This window comes from Bubalus kerabau, chromosome 2 (assembly GCF_029407905.1).
Source record: "Bubalus kerabau isolate K-KA32 ecotype Philippines breed swamp buffalo chromosome 2, PCC_UOA_SB_1v2, whole genome shotgun sequence".
Lineage (NCBI taxonomy): Eukaryota > Metazoa > Chordata > Mammalia > Artiodactyla > Bovidae > Bubalus > Bubalus kerabau.
Window position 1 is genome coordinate 7,483,315 of NC_073625.1, and position 19,306 is coordinate 7,502,620.

General features: G+C 50.9%; 1 protein-coding gene across 3 annotated transcripts in view; it reads right to left on the reverse strand.

The window, feature by feature from the left end:
- The window catches only part of CSGALNACT1 (chondroitin sulfate N-acetylgalactosaminyltransferase 1), a 339,558-nt gene that overhangs the window by 84,441 nt on the left and 235,811 nt on the right, over positions 1-19,306 (reverse strand). The gene's annotated exons all lie outside the window — the stretch shown is intronic.

Below are 19,306 nucleotides of genomic sequence, written 5' to 3' on the forward strand. Positions count from 1 at the left end.
GCACGGAAGCACCTGGAGGCTCAAATATGCCAACGCTAAGTTTGGATGGTAATACAAAGATTCGGACACGACTGAGCGACTAATCTGATCTGATCTGATGCAGAATGAGCAGATAGTTCTTCCAGGGCAGTGGGTGATGAGTTTACAGAGAAAGGGATGAGGCTGGGAGAACGAGACCTGAAATACTGCTTGGTGAGAACTCAAACCCAGGATGCCTCTGCCCACCCTCCAAGAGGAACTCCCTGTCCTGGCGGCTCACCAGGAATACCCAGCCAGACCACACGGCCTGTCACACACACACTCTGCACCTCAACTTCACCATCCCCCCAAACAAATGCAGGGCCACCTGGCTCTGACCCACTGTCCCCCTTTCCCAGGCACCCCCTTCCTCCTCCACCCATCAATGACCCTCTCTTCCTCACCCCCTCAACCCCCTCCCTTCCTCAATCCCCTTTTCTCAACTCCCCTGCCCATCTGAGCCACGAAAAAGAAAGAACAATACATGAATCAAATAAGATTTCTTGTTTTTGGAGATTTTAATAAATTTTCCTAGATGCACTCATCTTCTTACTCAATATATCACTTCCCTGAAACGAGCTCCCTGAGGGTACTGTGTCTGGGTCATTTCAATACTTTAAAAAAATCCCTGCGATAACAAAGTTACTTTTCACATAGTCTTCACCAGACCTGGATATCCAGATTCTCGCCTCATTTATCTGTGGGCTGTCTCACTGATGGACCGGAAGAACTCTAGGCAATTAGCAGCTTCTGGGCCCCAGGGAAAAGGAGGAGGTGATCCTTCTGCACCCTCCGTGTGCTGAAAATGCAGCGAACAGCAGGGTCACTGAGTCTGAGTAGTCGCCCTTTGTCCTGCAGCCACAGCCAGGGGTTTCTCTCCTGATCCTCAGGGGATGTGCCTCGTATGATATTACTGTTACCAAAATAGCTGATTTCCCAATTTTCCTTTAAGATGCAACACCTAACATTCTCTCCAATGTCTCCCTTGGCCTGAGGATTCTCCAGCCTATACTTTAGCACAGTACATGGGTATCGGTGTCGAGTTTAAAGTGCATGTTTAGTGCATGTTTCCGTCTGATGAAAATCCCAGGATTTATGTAATTACTATAATTCTGTGATTAAAAACATCTCAGCTTGGGAATTCAGGCACCGTGCTGTTTTTAATGACATCCTTTGGATTAACTCATTATATCCGAGTACTAACTCATTATATGCGAGTACTAAATTACCAGTGAAGACACGTTACCATGTTATTCGGCCACTTTAAAAGACTTTTACTTTAAATGGGTTGTCACTAAAGACCAAATAAGCAAATCAAAAAAAAAAAAAACCAAAAATGGAACATTCAACACCATTTATTGTGCTGGGGAAACAAATGCAATCTTTCTAACGTTTCAAATGGAATAATTGTTGCATTTGCATAATAAATTGAAATCATGTTGGTTAACTGAAGCAGTGCATTAAAGCAATGGTTAAAAATTTTTTAAACTGTACAATAATTATTTTGTTCCGTTCCATAAATCTCTTGAAAGTCTAGTCCAGCTTTTGAAGTTCACTAGTATAAATTTCAAAGTTATTTGGTATTTCACTCTTTGAGATATAAAAGGAGAGAAAAAAAAAAACAGGCTTAGTAAGAAATGACTTTTTGAAAGAATCAAAAGCCATAAAAATTACTGCCAAGGGAGCAGTGATGGATTGCTCCTTTTAAAGGTCAGGAGCAGATAAGGTACATCAGAAACAAAATTCCGCACCTCTCAACACACAGTGGTTTTCGATGTTTCTAGCATCTATCCTGTAATCAAAATAGTAAACTGGTTGCACGTTTGCCTGCTGAATTCAGGAGGCTTATCCTCCCCACTCCTGCTTCTACGGCGACATCGTATTTTTCATCTGCAGCAAAGGTGTTACCTTCCCAGCTCTACCACATACACATGCAGGATGCCTCGATGAGATACAACCATACAATCCGGACCAAACCTACAACCAAACCACAAAGGTCCAGCCTCTCCCGCTCTCTGAAGAGGTGTTGGGAGAATGAAACAGTTAACATTTATACTGTGTTTACAGCTGCAGATGGAGCCCACCATGTAATTACCAGGCACTATCATCAGAGACAGTGAAAATACAGCTGTTACCATCCCAGTAGCATTGTGCTACTATTTAAAAAACAGAAAAGGCACCCAGATTTCAGAGGAGTTCCATCTTTGGGGTAGTTAGGGGCAAGACCTGATGGGAAGAGCCAACTCACTGGAAAAGCCCCTGATGCTGGGAATGATCGAAGGCAAGAGAAGAGGGCAACAGAGGATGAGATGGTTGGACGGCATCAATGGATATGAACTTGGGCAAACTGAAAGATGGTGAGGAACAGGGAAGCCTGGTGTGCTGCAGTCCATGGGGTCACAGAGTCAGACGTGACCTGGCGACTGAACAACAACAAAGTCCTCTCAGTAACCAACCTTAGGATGAGTAAAAGGGAGGTGCATGTTCCTACTTTTTAACTACCAAAAAATCCTCGGGCTCGTTGCATCTGCTAGCTATATTTTACTGTTTTTAAATCTTTTTTTTACCTTTTTGTCATTGCAATTAGCATTAGATTTTTCTTGTACTCTAGTTAGTAGAGCAAAATTAAGGATGATTTTTTGTTGTTGTTCATTGTTTAGAGAGAAAAAAACAAGAGCATAAATGTATCAGACATTTCAAAATGCTGTTTTACAAAATAACCAAATATTAGGTTTTTTTTTTAAATCCTGATTAAAAGTAGACATAAAGTAATGATAGATAACTGTGAAGTCAAGCAAGGGCATACACTTTATGTCTGTTTTTCAGAAAAGTTCAAGAAAATAAACCATGAATATAGCTTTAAAGCAAAAATTTGACTCAAATCCAGTACTTTAGAGAAAAGTCCACCTGAGAAGTAATACTTTTTGTCTTTTCTCTTCAACCAGTCGTGTCTGACTCTTTGCGACCCCGTACACTGTAGCCCACCAGGCACCTCTGTCCATGGGATTTCCCAGGAAAGATACTGGAGTAGGTTGCCATTCCCTTCTCCAGGGGATCTTCCTGACCTAGGTCTCCTGCACTGCAGGCAGATTCTTTACCGTCTGAGCCACCGAGGAAGCCCTTTTACTCCGCTGCCACCTTCGCTTCAAAGGTCCATCCTTCCCAAGAGCTCCCCCCAGGCTTTCCTGCCCCAGCCAAATCCCCAGGGATGTTCTGTGACGCACACCATCCAAAAAACACAGCACTTACTGATTAGACTGAAGGGACAGCCAAACATAGTGGCTTTGCTGCTGTTTTTACAACCTCTGAGCAACAGAAGGGCAGGTGGAGATTCCTCCAAGGTCCGCTGTGAGGGTAGATGATGCTGCAGAGCAGTGCTCACCACATCACCCAGGGCAGAGCAGGTTCCTCCAAGGTCTGCTGTGAGGGCGGACCACGCTGCAGAGCAGTGCTCACCACATCACCCAGGGCAGAGCCCACTCAGTGCAAGGTCCCTCCCCAAACTCTCGGGCCAGACAGGGGCTCTCGGGACAGGCAGACTGACCCTAAGAGCTCTGCCCTGGGGTATGCAGGCAGGGGGCTGCTTAAGGAATTTCTTTCTGAACAGTCAAGGCGGAGAGTCTGAAAGACACAAGGGCCTAAGCCAAGGGGCCCAGCCATGGGGTGGGTTTCTCAGACTCCAGCTACAAGCCATCTGACAGCCTGCGCTGACCAGCAAGCGTCTGGGGCAGCCCCAGGCCTCCAGAGAGCACAGCAAGGACCCAAGACAGGGAAGAATCCAGGAGGCTGTCGCTGTTCATCCTCGCTGTTACTGAGCATCTACTAGCACCCTGCCGACAAGAAGTTACAGGAGATGAAAAGGGGACCGAGCCCAAGTTCCAGGAGCAAGTTCATGAGCTTGCAGGGGAACGAAGCCCTTTGCCAATAACTGTAACACGAACCCTTAACAGCCAAACTACACTGAGACAGATATCATCGCTAATGCCATGTTCCCACCTACCAAATGTACGGGGGATAGGGTTGAGAAGTATAAAAAAATAAATTTCAAAATGACAAGAGCTTAAAATAAATGTTAGGTATCCACAACATTCCTTAAGATAGGCAAGCAGCTACAGGGACTGCGTATCCTTTCATCTTAGAGTGGAAACAGAGTGAAATGAAGACACGTCTTAAGTTTGGTCCAGGGTCTAACAGTCACCGAAAATGAGGAGAGTAGACATTACAATTTCTACAGCCAGGACAGAAGCGCTCTTAGATGCGTGTCCCGGTTTCACACTACAGATGCCAGGGGACATTTTGGTCAGCAGGGCTGTGGCCTGCGACAGAGAGAGCCTTCCAAGAGGCCTCTACGAGTGTCCCTGAGAAGCTCACACACGCTGAGGACCGCAGGACAAGCCCCGCTGTGAGACGCGGCCGTGACGGCAGCAGGCAGAAGGGTCGGGGCTCAGTGGTGAGGCCAGGCTGGACAGCCCTACTCGGCACAGTGACAGGCCTGAGTGACAAAGGAGCCCGTTCAGGGCATGGCCATAAAGCACCCGGGACAGCTCCACCCTGTGCACACACCCAGCCAGAAGGGCAGGAGCAAAGAAAATCAACCGCGTGTCCTGAGCCAGGAAGCGGGGGACCAGGGCCCCAGGCCACCCTGTGCAGCGGCTCCTTGGGGGACACAGACAATCGGCTCTTTGAAAGCAGGGGCATGGCAGACCCTCGGTGGCAGGATTAGCTGTACTAATGGAAAATCCATGGATGGAGGAGCCTGGTGGGCTGCAGTCCACGGGGTTGCTAAGAGTTGGACATGACTGAGCAACTTCATTTTCACTTTTTACTTTCATGCATTGGAGAAGGAAATGGTAACCCACTCCAGTGTTCTTGCCTGGAGAATCCCAGGGACGGGGGAGCCTGATGGGCTGCCGTCTATGGGGTTGCACAGAGTCGGACACGACTGAAGCGAGTTAGCAGCAGCAGCAGCAACGGAGCATAAATCGAGGTCCCATCTCCTGGGTAAGCACACTATCCTGAATGTGTGTGCAGAAGGCATCATGCAAGGACGCTTATTCAGACAGACTTCAGATGCTCTCAGAAACATATACAAAGTGACTCTGTAAGCCTCGCCCTGGAAAAGACCCTGATGCTGGGAAAGACTGAGGGCAAGAGGAGGAGGGGGCGACAGAGGATGAGATGGTTGGATGGCATCACCAACTCAATGGACATGAGTTTGAGCAAGCTCCAGGAGTTGATGATGGACAGGGAGGCCTGGTGTGCTGCAGTCCATGGGGTCGACTGAGTGACTGAACAACAACAAACCCTTGGCCCTCCTCAGCGCTGCAGGAATTCTCTATGCTTCCACTTAGCTCCCGTATGCACCGGGCAGCTCCCAGCATGGCCTGGCATCCCTGCCTCCCTGTCGGCCTGGGGCACCTGTGAGGGGCCGAGGCCACCTGCAGGAGTGCGGGAAATTCTGCAGAATCCAGTAAAAGGCAGACCAAAGCCACTCCGGGGGCTGAAGACACCCAGCTCCCAGCCCCACCTCCCTGCCTCCTGTGAACACACTTCTTTTTAACTCTTTCCCATCCGGTCTCTTAGAGATGCAACTCCTGCCGCAGCATCGTGTGGTCCAGAGCAAGCTGCCTCTCGTTCACATCTGCCACTTTAGGGCTGAGATGTTGCAGGGACGTTAAAACAGCCGGAAAATGAGCATATTCTTCCCAAATCACACCCCCGGGAGCTGAGGAGCTGCACTTCTCCGGCATCACACATCTTTCTGCAACACAAGCGTCTCTTCTCCAGGCGGCTTGAGTCAGCACTCATCCTGTGCCAAGCACTGTCAGCCTCAGGGTGCTTCTGACGGCAGCTGAGGAGTGCAGGGAAGATCAGTGTCGCTGTCCACACAGGACCAGGTGAGGGCCAGTGGGGCACAGCCTTCACCTGGCATCACAGTGTCATGTGGTCGGGGAGCATCCTCACAGCCTCCCCAGCCTGATGCCAGGCTGCCCGGCCCAAGGCTCTGTCCATGACAGGCTCCGAGGGCCATGCTCCTCCTCTACTCCTGGATCAGTGGTCTCCAAGCTGATGGATGTAAACAGCACGGCATGCCCAGCAGCAAGTGACCAGTGGGCGAGGACCAAATGTCTAATGGATTCATTGGCAAGCTACACACCAATCTTACAGTACCGCTGCGTTACGTGTTCACAAAACAATACCCCAACAACAATGAATCATGAAAAATGCTTTGAATGTCTTCTCACTCCAGTGGACCATCCTGGGCTCCCCTGGGACCTGCTTCTGGCTCCCATATAACTGCCCTCCTCACCGCCTTTCATTCCAGAATCCCCAGGACACAAAACTGCAGCCCCACTCACCCAGGGCCCAGTGCAGGCTCCCAGTCTGCGGGGTAACCTTCCTGCCTCTGGACCCCTGGCGCCATCCCAGGGTCTCCAACACCAACTGCTGGACACTGCCTGACCCCACCACGAGCATGCTTCCCTCCCTTCCAACCTGGAGGACCTGGACCTCATGGCCTTCAAGATGCCCTGAGGGTCCTCCCTGTAACCAGCTCCAGAGGGGGTTCCCCACGGCCCAGAGGGATGGAAAGCCCCTTGCTGGGAGGCACCCCTCCAGCACCCGCATCTCTATACTACTTGGAAGGAATCCTTCTGCTTCCGTTTTCCCTACTTTGAAGCAGAGACAGGGAAATGCAGAAAAAAGAAACTAGGGTCTGCTAACCAGAAAATGAATGCAGAGATGAGTCACAACTCCGAAAGCTGAAAAGTCAGGAAACAGGCCAGCCCTCCGTGCTGATCGCTTTGGATTTTGGCTTCTAATTTGCCAGTGAATGTTTGAAAGAGAGGGTCTTCCTGAAATACACGTAGATCTTCCTTCTCATCCCCCTTGCCACCTCTGCCCTTGTTTCAGGAGCATCTAAGGGGGTTAGTCGGCACAGGTGGGGGCCGTGGAACCTGGAGGCGGGGGTGACGAGAGAGAAGGGTTTCACACGAGAACACAGGGCTCACGCTGCGTGGTCTCGGCCCACGAAGAACCTCTTCCTGGCAGGAAGATGCCCCAACCATAAGAGCAGGGCTGAGTCAGCTGCCAAATAGACCCGTCCTGTCTCCATCTGCCCCTCTGTCCCACCGGGCCTCTGGGGCTTGTGGGGCTGCCTGAGAAACCTGGCTCCCAGCCCCTCCCGGTGCTTACAATCAATCACACCCACTCAGCATCTGCTCTGGGCCAGACTCCAGATTAAGCAGTTTATAAACATTATCTCATTTAATCCTCAAAACAATCCCATTAACGATAAGGACACTGAGGCTGACAGCAGTGAGGTCACTCGCCCCCGGTGTAGAACCGGCCAGCAGCCAAGCCCCGCATCAAATCCGGCTCAGTCTTGATGCCAAACCCTGCTCGTACCCACCAGGCTGTGCCGTTCACTACCCTCAAGAATCCCGAACTGCTTGCTGCGACCCGCCCCTCCTCCTGCACCCGACCTGTCCAATTTTTCTTGCTTCTAAGCACCCAGTGGATCTTGCCTGGCCTCTCAGACGTGGTACAGAGCAGTCATTTTTCTCCATCATGTTTTGTCTCCCCATTTAGCTGTGGTTTGTATGTCCGCATCCCCTTAGCAGCTCTGCAAACTCACAGTGTCCCTGGAAATACCGGGGATCCCGAGAGTGCCTGGGGCGAGCCTTGCTGGGGCCCCCCAGTGGGGCCAGGGACAGAACATGCCTGCAACAGCCAGAGGCCTCTGAGCAGATGCCAGGAGCCCTACCCCACGCATCAGGTTTAAGACAGCACAACTAAAATGCACTCCGGCAAGGGGAGTTTCTTCTTCGAAAGGAGAAAACAGGACACCTCTTGGTCAGTTAACCGAGATGCTGGCTGGACTCACTACGAGCTCTCTTCTGCCAAACACCGAGTTCTCCCTTCCTTCTTCCAGAGGCTGGTGAAGGGGCTGCCCGTGCAATGGCCATCACCACACGTCACCTATGCTCCCGTGCAGGCAGAAGCCACCCTGGAAAGTGACATGGCTGGAGACTCAGGGAAGCGCACCCCTGGGGAGACCACGTCCCGAGGTCACATAGTCCAGCTTCCGGGGAAAGGCGTGCTGGTAATCAACACGGAGAGGACAAATTAAAAGTGAGCAGGGCTCCATGCCAAGCCCTCCAAGCCGAGAGCGGCAGGCAAGCAGGGCCCCACGCAGATGCGGGGCGGAGTCGCTGGGTGGTAAACACCAGCTCCCGGGGAGGTGGGAGGCGTGAGTCACCCTCCCCGAGCTGTGAAGGCTGAAGATGGGGGCGGGCGCTCAGGCTCACTTACAGGAAGGGCAGCAGAGAGGGGGAAAGCTGAGCTCTCGTGCACCGATTAGCAGATCAGAGGAGGGAGGAGAAGAGGAGGATGAGAAACAAGCTTCACCAAATGCCTCCACCGCACCCCAGCCCGCGTCTTGAAAACACTTCCAGACACAGAGCGCCTGCACACTGAGCAGGTGACAAGTCCCAGGCAGGGACCTGGTGGCCTTTCAGGCAGCCCAGCAGCTCCCCCAAGGGCATTCCAAGAATCACTGCCCCTCAAGCATCATCTGCCGTCTCCCCTGAACCTCACGTGAGTTGGTGATCCTGATCTCGAGAGTAGGAAACCGGACTTCGGGGAGATCCGAGACTTTCCCACACGGCCGGGAGCCTCCACACCCCCAAGGGCGTCAACGCCCATCAGCACGACACCCCAGAGCACAGACAGAGTGAGCACACTTACAGAATCAGACCATGGCGGCAAAGGGGAGGCGACGCCCACGAGCAGGGCCACAGGGAAGTGCAGGCAGGCAGAGAACATGTGCGCCAGGGAAAGCTCTCCAAAGAGCACCAATAGCCGCCGAGGTGAAGCGGAACCAGACACCAGCCGCTGAGAGTGCGAGACAGCAGAGATTGGGTCTGGAGGGGGAGAAGCCGGGAGGGGTGCCCAGGGCCTCTCCCCTCCCCACCCTGGGCTCCCCTGGGGGAGACCCCACATTAGGGCAAACAGTGGCGACCCACGGCTCTCCGCTGGCCCCGTGGACACCCTGTGGATACCCTGTGGCCACGCAAGCTGCCCCCCGCCAGGGGTGGCACTCATTTCCCGGCACCAGCCTTGTGATGTGTGAGTGTGGCTGCCCCAGGTCTCTGGAAAGAAGCGGGTGAGCACAGTCGCTCCCCAACCCTGCCACGGCCCCAGAGGAGCAACCAACCCCTGGACACATCTTGAATTGAAAGTACTGGGACCCACCCTGTGGAGGCCAGCAACGCATTTTGCTGACTTGTGTGAAGCCTAGGAGTCAACCACTGTCCTGAGTCAAGACAAAATGACCACCTGACTCAGCCCGGTCCTCCCACCCGGTCCTTTCCCACCACCAAGTAGGCACCAGCACACACACGGGGCCGTGCTTCCAGAAAGCGGTCCTTGCCGAACAGGACTGAGACAGCAAGGCCTGCACAGGAGTTAGAAATCCCATGGAGCCAGGGCAGCAGAGCATGAGTGCAGAAAAGAACCAGCAATGCCGAAAAATATACTATTAGTCCAACATCATATAAATGAAAGACGTAGCATTATTTTCCCAAAAATAAAACCTCGGGTTGATCACAGACTATATTTAAAGTCCAGCTGCGGCCCACCATACCATAAGCCCCTCCGCTGGTATGCCCCGCCATCCCTTGGCTTGTAAGTGGACATCAAGCCTCTCCTGCCTCCGCTATTTCTGCTGAGGTGGCCGACTGATCACTAGGGGACTAGCTAAAAGCATTTCCAGATATCACTCCTAGAAAGAAAGTTACCGGCAATGAAAACTGTCCTATTTCCACACGAGATAAGTGACACAGGGTGCTTATTCAATCCAAGTTTGTTTTTCAGTTTAATACTTCTTAATATTCCCCTAACATCTCTCTGCTTCATTCTTAAAATATCCCCTGCCCCTCCTGGAAACCTTCCTGTCTAGGATCCCACTCTACTTGCATCTTCTTCCTGCTTCTCTGATGTCTCCAATGAGGTAGGTTCTATTAACATCATACCCATTTTGCAGGTAAGGTCACTGAGGCAGAGGTTAGTCACTGGCTCAGGTCACCTAGCAACGAAAGGGTAGAAGTGGGTTTCCAGCCCAGGCAGCATGGCCCTACTTTCTGTCTCTCCATCACCGGGCCCTGTGGCTTCTCTGCCACTTGCTGTTGTCACTAAGTTGTGTCCAGCTCTTCTGTGACCCCATGGACTGCAGCCTGCCAGGTTTCTGGGTCCATGGGATTTTCCAGGCAAGAATACTGGAGTGAGTTGCTGTTTCCTTCCCGGGAGAATCTTCCTGACCCAGGGATCCAACCCACTTCTCCTACACTGGCAGGTAGATTCTTTACCACTGAGCCACCCGGGGAGCCCTTCTCTACCCTGTACTATGTGCTTTTAAGAGGCCTGGGCCTTGTAGAGGGAAAGCATAGAACCTGGCCAGGGAGCAAGGCTGGTGCATCAGGGGACCCAAATACAAGGAGCTGGCCGGGCTGGCACCCTGACCTCAGACTTCCCGCCTCCAGAGCTGTGAGAATTAAACACGTGCTGTTTGAGCCACATCGTCTACAGTGTCGTAAGAGGGGTCTGTGAGGAGACAAGCCTTCTGTTGCCACAGGACATCTGCACTATAGCCTACAGGCAGTGGTCGGCCAGCCGGCTACCTTTCTTAAACAGGAGTCATTGTGAGCGGAACTGAATTTCAGCAAACAGACAGTGCTGAGAGGCCCTGGAGAAAGGCCATAGGCACTGGGCAGATGGGCCCGAGGTCAGTGCGCCTCTGAGGGGGTGGGGTAAGGCGAGTGGAGGCAGCAGCACTCAGTGTGGGGGATGGAAGTTCTAGAAAGGTCTGTTGGGTTCCATCTCCAGGACCTGGACTGGAGACCGGCCTGACACGGGAGAGGGAGCATCCACGGAGGAGGAGGGTGCCGGGTGGAGCTCTGGGAAAGGACAGGCTCATGGGGAGATCAGCAGAAAGAGGGGTCTCGTTCTGGACATGCCCGGTTGCTGAGGTGGGGGCCGTGGGGTTGGAGGGGGTCAGTCTGGCACAGCCATCGTTTCCCCAACCAGAAAGGTGAGCCTGGAAGAAACAGCTGCTGTTGAGAAAAGGGATGGGGTCAGCATAAAGCACTGTCAGAAGCAGACGCCTGGGCTTGGGATGCCCGGTCCCTGCCTCTATCCTGCACCCTGAAGTGTGTGAAAGTGTCAGTCCCTCAGTCGTGTCTGACTCTTTGTGACCCCATGGACTGTAGCCCGCCAGGCTCCTCTGTCCATGGGATTCTCCAGGCCAGAATACTGCAGTGGGTTGCCATTTCCTCCTCCAGGAGATCTTTCTGACCCAGGGATGGAACCTGCATCTCCAGCATTGCAGGCAGATTCTTTACCATCTGAGCCACCAGGAAAGCCCACACTGTAATCAAAGTAGCTCCTTCACATCCTTGTCATCCCCCAAAGTCTGGTTTATTTTTTAAAAGAGAAGAAAATTGTAGTGTATCTGAAAAGTTTTCCCCGAACTGCATTTAAACAGAGAGGTGGGGACCCCAGGCAGGTTCCCGGGGGGCTTTTAAAAGTCACCACACGTGAAGACTCAGCATGGCACCCCGGCATCAGGACAGCACAGGGCAGGGGGTCTTCACACGTCCTGGACATCACTCGGGTATTGGGGAGTATACCTCCCGGCCAAGCAGGAAACAGACTGCCTGACCAGCAGATTGCCCACTTGGACCACAGGCACAACTCAACCAAAGTGGGACCCACCAGGTCAAACGCCAGCTGGTACCGTTTTTTTGAGAGAAATCTCTGATCCTCCTAGGGTATTTCTGAAAGGCAATTTTCCAGTAGCTTGAAAAGACATGATTTGATACAGCAGCATTCTAGTTCCAGCTGCTGGTACTACAGCTACTCCTGGGGTTTAAAAAAAATTTTTTTAAACAACAATAAAACCTTCTGGTTATGCACATGGGGCTCTGAGACCACCCACCTCGTCCCACCAGAAGGTGGCAGGTGGGACCCTCATGACAACCACTTCCTCCATAGTAACAAGGGAGCAGAAAATAGCTCCTGACATTCAGCAGCGACGTCACGATTAACTTTATCCACCCAGTCACTGAGTGTGTATCGAGTGAGACCGTTCGGACGACCACAGGGTCAGAGGAGGGGCGCGCTGAGGGCCCCACTGGCTGCCAGGGAATGCGGTCAGTCATCTTTAGTGTAGACAAGGGGTGCCACCGTGGTTCAGAGGAGGTGAGCCACGCGATTCCTGCTGGAAGGATCAGAGAAGCTGCAGGGTGCGATTCCACGTGGCACAGCCGAGAACCCCTCCATGACCACGGGTCTGCAACATGCAGACCTAGTAAGGCGTTCCGTTCCCACTCCAGCTCCACTAGTAAGGACTCCCATTGTCTTAATTTTTAAAAGGGGAAAAGATAAAGAATTCTAAAGATACACCATTGACAGTGTCATGTTTTTTCTAGATTTTTTTTCATACACTTTTCCATTACAGGTTATCACAAGATATTGAATAGAGTTCCCCGTGTGATACAGTAGGTTCTTGACGATTATTTCCTATGTACAGCAGTGTATATGTTCATCCCAAACTCCCGATTTACCCCTCCCCTTCCCGGACTGTGTGTCTGAGTGTGCCTCTGGGTGTTCAAACCTTTTTCTTTCATGTGCTCCAGACAAGGTGAAAACTCCATGACCTTGTCACAGTCCTTACTTATTTTTAAACTTTTTATTTTATTTGGAGTCTAGACAATTAACAATGGCGTGAGAGTTTCAGGTGAACAGCAAAGGGCCTCAGCCACACATAATATACGTGTCCCTATTGTCCCCCAGACTCGCCCCCATCCAGGCTGCCACTGTGCAGAGTTCCACGTGCTACACAGTAGGTCCTTGTTGGTTATCCATTTTAAATATAACAGTGTGTATTTTTTTCTTTAACATTAACTCCTTCCACATAGAAAAAAAAAAAAAAAGAGTTGAATTTTTTTTTTTTTCTTAAACCAAGCTAATGGGTCTCAAGATTGATTCAAAGGCAATTACCCTGTGGAGAAGTGAGTCTGAGACAAGCTCCACATTTAATGAGTGTTGCTTCATCTCTATTAAAAGTCTATAATGAGGTGAGATTTTTAAGGCGCTTCCTTAGCTGCAGAGCTGACCCCGTGGCTTGCCTACCTTTGGCTGATATTTTTTCCAAGTTTCTGGCTCCCGGATAGGACTGACATAAGCAGAAACATAACAAAATGAAGGGCACCTCTGTCAAACATTCCCCAACCTCAGCTTCGGCATCAGACGAAAGATGCTGAAAAGAATGAAGAGGGGGCCATCCCACCCCTGCCCGGCCCTGAGCAGCCACCAGGGAATCCAGAGACAGGGCAAAGCACAAACCAGACCACACCTTCAGACCTTAGCAGCACATATAATCTACTGGTCTTTCTCTCTAGTAATTCAGAAAAGGGAACCCCCCGCCCCGTCCCCTCGCCTACTTCAGCACAGAAGCTTCCTATTCTTCATCTCATTCATTTGCGAGGTCAAGGTCTCCCTCAAGGGCACACAATCCCAGCTGCAGAGCTCATGAAAAAATAATGTCAGTTTTCTTTAAACAAATGTGGAGATGCTTTGCAGGGTACAAAAGCGAAACACTCGCAACGGGTGGGATCACCGCTGCTTTTATCTTCACTGTGACTGACACAAAGAACTTGCAGAAATGTCGAAGGAACAATGCCGAGAACAGCACGTCAGGAGGTGATAACTGAGGAAAACACATTCTGGTTTCCACAGCAAGCTCAAGGCCAAGTCTGTTCTCAGATCGCTGGCACCCGCCTCTGGCTCCCAGCTCCTCTCTCATCCTGCTCCCCACCCCCCAACACTGCCCATCCCTCACCTGGCACCAGGTGTGCTCAGAGAGGCCTCCCCTCCCCCAGAGACAGACAGACAGACAGCTGGAGGGACAGCTCGGTGTGTGGTCTGGATCAACAGGGTGAGCCCAGACTACTGGAGACCTTGCTCAGGGGGTCATCATCGGTGACTGGGGACAAGCTGCCAACCCGGAGCGGCCGGCCCACAGCCTGAGTGCCCGGTCAGACCCCCGTGATGGGGGAGGCTGTGGCAGCCGCGCTCTGCTGCCCGCGGAGAGACTGCTGTCCAGGCCCATAGAGCTGCCCCCTGTCCAATCCCACCCCCAACCCGTCTCTGAAATCCAACCGGGTCGACAGAAGAGAACACGGGCTTAGGGGCTGGACCCAGGTTCTGCCCAAAAGCTTGCGCTCCCTTAACTCAGAGGGTAGAAGAGCCGTTGTTTAAGGACCCTTAACTCTGAACTTACAGATTCATTTAAGATGTATAGATAAGAAGAAAAATGCTTATTTGACTGATAAAGATATTACTTACACTCTTAGGAGTCATCACCCAATGGCAGTCAATTAGAAATGAAAATACAGCATTCTGGAAAAACTGTGTACTTGAAAAACGTCAGTATAGATCCTACTTTTCTAAATTATATCCTGAGTAGAGTATCCCCAAATAAAAAATACTTGGCTCATTCTTCTCATACTAAAATTAGCAAAGCTCTGGTCATTCCAGGACTGGACAAGATGCTAACAGAATCTTTAGACAACAAGCTGTTTAACAAGCATGTATTGCACCTAATGAATAATGAATTATGTATGGCAAGCCAAGTTCAAGACATCAGCTACCTGTATCACACAGACCCGTATCTACATGTCTGCACTCAGAAATAAAGTGTAAGTGCATATACATTAAGTACAAACTAGAGATGAACAGATACATCTCAAGACATAAAGATGAATAAGCTAAAGTTCCCACAGGAGGCAGACACATGAACAGATAAACCATGAGCTTTTTGCTGGGCTAGAGAAGCAAGGCAAGAAGGGTCTGACACAGACAGGGACAGCCAGCCAGGTCTGGAAGGCTCAGAAAAGGCTTTCTGCCTGAAGTGATGCCTGAGCCAGGGCTCTAAGGGGGTGCTTAGCAAGGCAGAGAAAGGATGAAAGAGTGTTTCGCAGGAAACAGTCCCATGGCAGGGCTGGGGGCGGGAAGTATCACGGTGCAGGCTGTCAGGATGTCTGGAGCAGGCCCCTGAGCAGAACCTGGGAAGGTGGAGTTTAGAGAGGGGAGTATGAATGTGGCCTTGGACATGTTAAGTTGAACTTCCAGGGGGAGATGAGGAATAAGAGGAAGTCTAGCCTGGAGACGGCACAGCATCTAGGCCATCAGTGTACAGACGTCATCACACCCTGAGGATGAAGAGGACAATATGGGGAGAGAACAGAGCAGCAAGAAAACCTGGTCCCCGAACCAGTGTGGAAACCAGGGCAGAACGGCCAGGAGACGGACCGCGGCCTGCGGGGGAGCCGGGAAGGGACTCCCAGGGGCTCCGAGTCCACGGCTCTGTTACCATGGGAGACCGGGGCCCTGGCCTCTTCAATCTCCCCTGCCGTCCACGAGTCGGTAGGGGTCTGCCTGTCTGAGGTTCAGTATCAGAGCAGCCATTTCTGCCACGTAATACCAAAACCATGTCCTGCAAACTAACCTTGTAACACAGTTGATCTTGCGGTCTCCATCTGCCTGAATACAGTTTCTCTGCTTGTTCAGAACCGAGAAAAAGAAAAAAGAAAGCAACTCCTGACATTCAGAAGCTGCCCCCCACCCCGGGCCCCCAGCAAAACCATGTACGCTCGTACTGGACATAAATCATCTGAAGAATACCAGTCGCCACAAGATGGCTCTGAGATCAGGATAAGGAAAAAATAAGGCCACTTCCTAATTCTGTCTAATCACAGACAAAATCAAAGAGTCACCCACGAAATACCAAACACCTCCTTTCTTGGCCAAAATGATGCACGGCTACTTCTTTCCCAGTTCCTCACTTAAGCCACCGCCCCAACAGGTAAGATTTACTGAGGTACCTCATCAGAGGAACAACCTCCACTTTTGGACAACATCGGATCTAGACCAACCTGCCCTGCCCACCTCAGACCCGCCTGCAGGTCATCCAACCAAAACCCAAGTCCACATACGAGGTTCTGACAGCCTCTTACTGACATTGCCTGGCTTCTCCCCAGCATGTCTTCATCGCAACAAACAGAAGGCACAGATGACCCAAAGCAGGGCACTCAAAGCTGGTGCACTGGGACACCCCAGAGGGATGGGATGGGGAGGGGGGTGGGAGGGGGGTCCGGGACAGGGGACACAGGTACACCTGTGGCTGATTCATGTCAATGCATGGCGATAACCACCACAATATTGTAAAGAAATTAGCCTCCAATTACAATAGATAAATAAATTTTTTTCCAAAAAGACACAGAATGACCAAGGATGCCATCCTGTCTGTGTCTGGAGAAACTGATGGAACTTAGGTGAGAAAGCAAATAAACTGAGCGCTAGGGCCCCACAGACACCCGGGCAGGACAGCGGTTACCCCTCAGGGTAGAGAGCCTGAGAACCCTATAAGGAATCAAGAATTAATATTGTCAAGATTCCATTTCTTAAAGTTGGAGCTTCCCAGGTGGCACTAGCGGTAAAGAACCCACCTGTCAATGCAGGAGACGCAGGTGACACGGGTTCGATCTCTGGGTCGGGACGATCCCCTGGAGGAGGAAATGGCAACCCACTCCAGTATTCTTGCCTGGAGAATCCCACGGACAGAGGAGCCTGGTGGGGTACAGTCCACGGGTTCACACAGAGTCAGACACGACTGAAGTGACTTAGCACGCATGCACGCATGCAAGGTGGGTGGTGAGTATATGGGGGCTGTCATAGTCTTAATAAAATATTTAAGTCTGAAATTTTTAACAATATACTTTTAAGAAGAAGGAGGCAAAATAATGTCAGCTGCTGCTGAGCTGTCAAGCTAAAAGAACTAAAAAAAGGAGGTCACGGTTATTCAGCAAAAGTTCGCCTAGTAGGTTGATGGGTGTGAAAGGTGCGTTAGAGCAGATTACAGAGCAGGAAGGAGATGGAGACAATGAGGAGAGAAAATGTATTCTAATTTAGCTGCAAAGGAGAAGGGAGCAGGAAAGGTGCGTGATGGAGGGCAGCCCATGATGTCATATGGCGGATGAGACCTGCAGACCTTCACTCAAGACTGGGGGGTGGGAGCCAAATAAAAAAGACCCCCTGCCTCCTTCTGCTTCCTCTGACCCTAGCATCTGGCTTCTGAGTAACATTCAACTGATCATCACCACACACGCCCCTTCCCCACTGAAAGAAAGTGAAAGTGAAGTCGCTCAGTCTTGTCCGACTCTTTACGACCCCATGGACGGTAGCCTACCAGGCTCCGTGGTCCATGGGCTTTTCCAGGCAAGAATACTGGAGTGGGCTGCCATTTCCTTTTCCAGGGGATCTTCCCAACCCAGGGATCGAACCCAGGTCTCCTGCATTGCAGACAGACGCTTTACTGTCTGAGCCACTAGGGAAGCTCTTCCCTACTGCTGCTGCTGCTGCTGCTAAGTCGCGTCAGTCATATCCAACTCTGTGAGACCCCAGAGACGGCAGCCCACCAGGCTCCCCCATCCCTTGGATTCTCCAGGAAAGAACACTGGCATGGGTTGCCATTTCCTTCTCCAATGCATGAAAGTGAAAAGTGAAAGTGAAGTCGCTAAGTCGTGTCTGACTCTTAGCGACCCCATGGACTGCAGCCTATCGGGCTCCTCCGTCCATGGGATTTTCCAGGCAAGAGTACTGGAGTTGGGTGCCATTGCCTTCTCCGCTACTGACTAGTAAGTATCGCAAATAGGAGCGCCCAGAAAGACTGTACTGCAACTCTTTCCTTCATTAACATAGGTAAGTAGCAGACTTTGTATTTATAGTTCAGTTTCTATACTTGAAAATTATAACCACAATATATAAATGTTACTGATGCTGAAGCTCCAATACCTTGGCCACCTGAATCAAAGAGCCGACTCAATGGAAAAGACCCTGATGCTGAGAAAGATTGAAGGCGGGAGAAGGGGACAACAGAGGATGAGATGGTTGGATGGCATCACCGCCTCGATGGACATGAGTTTGAGCAAGCTCCAGGAGATGGTGAAGGACAGGGAAGTGTGGCGTGCTGCAGTCCATGGGGTCGCAAAGAGTTGGACACTATTGAGCGACTGAACAAAAATAGAAGTTATCATAATCCAGAGGCTAAACTCTTGCTTCCAAAAAGACTGGATAGTGTTTCCCTTCTCCAGGGGATCTTCCCAACCCAGGGATCAAACCCAGGTCTCCCGCACTGCAGGCAGATTACCAGCTGAGCCACCGGGGAAGCCCAAAAACCAAGCAGAGAAAAGCAACTGTCCACAAAGTTCCAGGACTTCAGACCTCTCCACACAGACACTCTAATGAGAACGAGGTTGGTGACAAGAAGAGCCTCCCAGAACAAGCCACGGAGTTCTGTTCAGCACAGTGCTTCCCTTGGGGGAATCTCCATGGAGCACCCCACATCCCCGCTAGGATGACCAAGGCTGCAGCCACACCTCTGCCTCTCCCCACAGCAGCTCCTTCACTACAGAGGTCGGCGGGGCTCAAGGTCAAACCCAGAACTTGGGCTGCGCTCTGGGCTCTAAGAACTACAGCCAGTGGCCACTTGGTGAAGCTGCCATTCCCATTCAACAGAAACATGACAAGGATCAATTTGATCACCGTCATCACAGACTAGATTACTTCCCTAATCCCTATGACATGCTACTAACAGATCCGATATCTACTATCTTTATTTGAGAGAGGGAAAAATTTAAAGCCCCAAATCACAAGCTTTCTAGATGAATGTAAAATAATGACTCAGCCTGCCAGAATATTCATTCACATCTACACAAAACAAAGAAAAAATATATTTAGAATGCTCCTTGAAATGGGAGTACAGAAGAATTTTTTAAAGATCCTTTTCTTCAAGGAATATGCAATCTAACTGAGGGAAAAAAATTAAGATATATGTAAAACAAAGCTTACATATAACTTCTAAAAAACATCAAGATAGGATGTTCAAAAGCAGGAGGGGTAAAAACAGACCCCTTAGTATCAACCAAAATATGGCCTCCCCAGGTTTTCTGGCTGTAGGCCTGAATATCTCACATCCTGAGAATGTAGCCAAGTCAAAGTCGCTAAGTCATGTCTGACTCTTTGCAACCTCCTGGACTATACAGTCCATGGAATTCTCCAGGCCAGAATACTGGAGTGGGCAGCCTTTCCCTTCTCCAGGGGATCTTCCCAACCCAGGGATCGAAACCAGGTCTCCTGCATTGCAGGCGGAGTCTTTACCAGCTGAGCC